Raw genomic sequence first — 5415 nt, forward strand, 5'->3', positions numbered from 1 at the left:
AGACCTCTTGCATGATTGAAGATGTTTGAAAAATCAAGTTATACTATTGTAAATTGGGTTTAACTCCCTTTGGTGTAAGCTCCCCTAGTAAAGATTAAAGGGGGATGTTAGAAGTAGTAATCTTTCCTTGGTTGTATATATTTATTAAATGGGATAAACCAAGGTATCCCTTATGCATTTTATCCTTTAGTACACATATGAAGGACATGTTATTTTCTTGTCCTCTAGTCCATATGTGAGGATAACTCTTTTTTGTAATTCCTTTATTAAGGAAAGTAGTTTATTCCTCCTTAAGAGGATATTGACACTTTTCACACACTTATTATGAATGGTCACATTCATAGAAATGAGAGTTACATATGCAACTCCTTTCTCATCTCTATAAAAGAGATGCCTCTTTCATTCTTCTATAACTACTTCTACACATCTTCTTGATGTTAATGTAATGAGCTAATTTGCTCCACAATACTTCTTCCTCCTCCCTCTTTCCTTAGGCTTCTTTTCCAATTCTTAATATTACACAAGGGGTTTTCTTTGCTTTTCCCTTTCAAAATCTCTTGTCTCCATTCTTATTGATCCATTGGGAAACTCATTTGTTTTATGGTAATATTCTTCACATTAAGCTCTCTTGGATTGTTTTATTAGTTATTATTTTACTTGATTTCTTACATGGTATCAGAGCTTTCTAATCTTTGTTTTGAGCTTTTGTGAAGGTTACCATATTGGAGAACTTTGTAGAGAGGAGAAGTGAAGAAAACAATTTATTCTTATTTTTTTTGCAGATTTTTTATTCATTCTTCAAGTTTTTTTTCTAACCCTCTTTGGAAGGTTTACCACTAAAGAGTTTTTTTTTTATCATCTAACCCATTTTTTTCTTGCTTTAGAAGGCTTGCTGCCAAAACAATGAAAAAATAGCTATAATTTTATTACTCTTAGCACCTTTCATAGACTTTTTAAAAATATTAATCAATTCATTTTTTTTTAACAAAAAAATACTTTACTCTTTACAAGTCATTAAAAGCTTCATTAATAATATTTTTAACTATCTTGTTTCTCTTTATTCTATATATCTTTCAAATAAATTAATATCCATCATTGGTATAGTTCCTTTTAACAATAGTTATAATTTCAAAGCTATAAGGGGTTCTAATTCAAATCTCAAAAAAAATAAACATTCATAACTATTCTTCTTTTCTATTTATAAGACTTCTTTCCTATTATTAGCTTATTGTGAGTTTTACAATCATAACTATGTCTTATTCTCTCATTCTAACTTTAGCCATGTGGTTTGTTCCTTTTGTCTAATCATTTCTAAGAGTCTCTTTGTTTTTTTTTTCTAACTACTTGAATTTCTTTTCCACTTCTTTCCTATTATTAGCTTACTGTGAGTTTTACAATCATAATTGTGTGTCTTATTCTCTCCTTCTAACTTTAGCCATGTGGTTTGTTCCTTTTGTCTAATCATTTATGAGATTCTGTTTGTTTGTTTTTTTCAAACTACTTGAATTTCTTCTCCATTGTTTCAATCAATTATTAATTTAAAAAAAAGGATTGATCTCATAAAAAAATTTGCATTGAAACATACAAAAATTTTCAATCATATGTTTTTCCCTGTCACGTAATTTTTCTTTAAATTTTATTTACTATTATTTTTCATAAAGTTTTTAATTAAATATTAATTCAAACTTGAGATTTAAAAAAAAAATAAAGTAAAGTATGTGATTTTTTAAAAATAAAATAAAATTTAAAATTAGAATTTTTAAAATATTTTTAAAAATACAAAAAAAGGTGTTTAATTATTATTATTATTTTTCTCTCTCAAATATTTGTTTTCCTCAAATTTATTTAGTAAAGAAGGTTTTTTTTTCCCTCTTATAATCATGTCAACTCTCATTCCTGAAATTAAGTTGAATAACTCTAACTATCACACTTGGAAAACACATCTCTCCTTTATTTTTCGATTTAAGCATATTTTAGATGTTGCTTCTGACCCTTATGTAGTTCCTAGTACGTCTTGCCCGATTGAAGATGTTTCAAAAATCAAGTTATACTATTGTAAATTAGGTTTAACTCCCTTTGGTGTAAGCTCCCCAAGTAAAGATTAAAGGGGGATGTTAGAAGTAGTAATCTTTCCTTGGTTGTATTTATTTATTAAATGAGATAAACCAAGTTATCCTTTATGTATTTTATCCTTTAGTACACATGCGAAGGACATGTTATTTTCTTGTCCTCTAGTCCACATGTGATAATAACTTTTTTTTGTAATTCCTTTATTAAGGAAAGTAGTTTATTCCTCCTTAAGAGGATATTGACACTTTGCACACACTTATTATGAATGGTGGCATTCATAGAAATGGGAGTTACACATGCAACTCCTTTCTCATCTCTATAAAAGAGATGCCTCTCTCATTCTTCTATAACTACTTCTTCTACACATCTTCTCGATGTTAATGTAATGAGCTAATTTGTTCCACAATACTTCTTCCTCCTCTGTCTTTCCTTAAGCTTCCTTTCCACATTCTTAATATTACACAAGGTGTTTTCTTTGCTTTCCCCTTTCAAAATCTTGTCTCTATTCTTGTTGATCCATTGGGAAACTCATTTGGTTTATGGTTATATTCTTCACATTAAGCTCTCTTGGATTGTTTTGTTAGTTATTATTTTACTCGATTTCTTACAAAGAGCTAACTAATCAAATATGAAAATACAATTTTACAATGCTATCAATAGAGAAATTGATATAATAAACCTTTGCATAGTGTTGATATTTTCAATATCTGATTTATGTGTTGGTTCATTTTTCAAAACTGATAATACAAAGATTTTGTTTTGTACTATCATAAAATTTGTATCTAAACTAATCACAAAAAGTGTGCATCCAAACATCATACCATTACAATATAAAGCCAAACATTGCCAAATCAAGATGTTCTTCCTTTATACCAAATTCTTTTATCATGTCAATCTTGTTGCTTGATACTTTGCTAAGTCTCTTGAATTATCATTTTCCATGTGTGGGTTAACATCTACGATGTCATCCCAACACTGTCAAGTAATTATTCTAGTAAACCAAAACTATCTCTTAACCATAACACCTTTATTCTACCTTTGATGTTGTTTTGTCCTTATAGACTATTCTTAGAGAATTTGTAATAACTCTGTCTCTACAAATCCAGACCTTAAGCACTATTAATCAGGTGTCATATACACTATGTTCTTCATTCCTATAAGTTTGCAATAGCCCAAATGCATGTTGTGAACTATGCTAAACAAAATATGTTGACTATACACTATTCTATTGATATTTACTTATTATGCCTTTATACTTAACCTTTCATTTTTTCTTCTCAATATAAGTTATAAGTTGCCATAAATGACATCACTAACATATCTCCTTAGCCAAATTGCCAACACTAGCACAACTAGTGAAGGCCACCAAAGTGACGTTTTAGGACCCTGAAACACACCCATTTGTGCATGAGCCTCTTCTACTTAAAAGTCAAGGACTAGGGGGTAACCACATTGTGAAAATTGCCTATGCCACAATCTTGACCTCATTGCTTATGATGTCAGAGCCTTGCACTCAACAAGAGCTGATATGTCATGAGGTCATTAAGAACCTTTTAACTTCACTAGTAGACCATGGACCCATTGAGATATAGCCCATGTTTTCATGTTCTCTATTAGTATCTAAAATATTGTAGTCAAATGTGTCTATTGTAAAACCTTTGTGTAACTTTTATAATCTGTTTAAAATTTAAGTCTTGGATTCCTCATTTCTAATTCTTTTTAAATTGAAGAATAAATAAACAATTATGTTTAACATGCTTAATCCCTATTTAAATTAAAAATTTCCTTTTGGTTCTTCCAATAACAATTATTCAATGACTCAGGTTAAAATAATTACTACAAATCTCCTTTGAAATTTAATGTCGATGGGTGCGTAAGGTTGCCTTGGTTATTAATGCATGTACCGGAGACTTTCTATTACAACTATACCCTTCTATAATTTATCTTTAAATATAATAAATTACCATGTCCATCTTTGGTAAATGTGCCAAAAGCTTCAAATCTTATCAATATGGAGATTAAAGAGCTGTTTGTAACTACATCAATACTGTATGATGGTAGAACTCATAAACATTGGTTTAATCGTGATGTATTTCACATGTATAATACAATCAGTCCTTGAGGAAGATCAACTTGTAGCAGTAGAGGCTCAGCAGTTCAATATCCAGCAGAATCGTCTGCATATCCACACGGTATTCTAACACTTGTACGGATTCTATAAATTATTTTAAAATAGCCAAAACTTTCGGTAGTCACAAAGATACGCCTTCTCAATTACAAATTAATCTTTAGTCCATCGCTAATATTAAATACATTTTCCAGCATACCCTAATTCTATACCCTACTTTGCCTAAAAGGATCTTGTAGTTTGTAAGATGCAGTTTACCCGAAACCCAATTACAAAAGAAAAGTTTACAACCGATAAAATAAAAATGTTTATAACCGATTTAACACTACAAACCTGCAACAGTCACCTGAGCTTCCCTTTCACAGAACAATAGTATTCGTTGCGGCTACTTGTTCCCTCTCTTAACTGTCCAGAGATATGAAAATTGTATTGCTGTGGGTCTTCTCTTGCATCCCTCTGGTTGTTTTCAGAAGAGGAGTGATCTAAGAATGCATGTTCTGTGAATAGGTTCATCTCAGCCTTACTTCTTCCGTATCTCTGGAGATAATTATCTAGAGCCTCAGCATAATCTTCCAAGCCAAAAGAAGCCATCGCCCATATCAGATCTTCGCTAGTGCGTATCTTCCTGTTCTCGTTTCGACACTTCTGAGAAGCCTCCGAAGTGACAAAGCTAACAAACTCGGAAACAGATTCTTCCATGGTTTCCTTGGCCTGCTTGGAGAGTTTGGCCGTTGGAGGAAGGATCTTGCGCATGATGTTACCCACATTTGCTATGCGCAGCAGTCTCTTTTCTTCACTCATCTCTCCGCACGCTATGTACTTGTTCAGATCAATATCAAATGGAGCACTGGTGCGGTTATCCAGGCTATCGTCTCCCATTTTCTATTCTATCCTCTTGCACAATCAATTTTGGCTTCCATAAGTAATGGAACCGAGGGTTAATTTATAGATCATTGTGGGGGACAGTATATGCCATATTGGGAATGGAGATCACTTCTAACTTTTAATTGTTCCACTTGTCATCACTTCAACTCTTCCTTACTATCTTTGTTCGAATAGTTTTCTTTCCTCTTTCCGTCTTTTTGTTGTTAAATCTAACGCTAGGTTCTAGGAATAAGTGAGATGTCCTAGGAATAGGTTAGATGAGTATCAAGTTCTAGATGCGCTGGCCTGATATAAAATCGAAAGTACGTTCACTTTTTCTTATTCAATGGAGG

At 31.7% G+C, this 5415-nt stretch overlaps 1 pseudogene; it reads right to left on the bottom strand.

Moving 5' to 3' along the window:
• Nucleotides 1-4540: 4540 nt before the first annotated feature.
• LOC149540839 (nuclear transcription factor Y subunit B-4 pseudogene) lies at nucleotides 4541-5077 on the bottom strand (annotated as a pseudogene).
• Between the last annotated feature and the right edge of the window lie 338 nt (nucleotides 5078-5415).

Source organism: Cupressus sempervirens, chromosome 9 (genome assembly GCF_028749045.1).
Source record: "Cupressus sempervirens isolate cs-2001-9-10 chromosome 9, ASM2874904v1, whole genome shotgun sequence".
Lineage (NCBI taxonomy): Eukaryota > Viridiplantae > Streptophyta > Pinopsida > Cupressales > Cupressaceae > Cupressus > Cupressus sempervirens.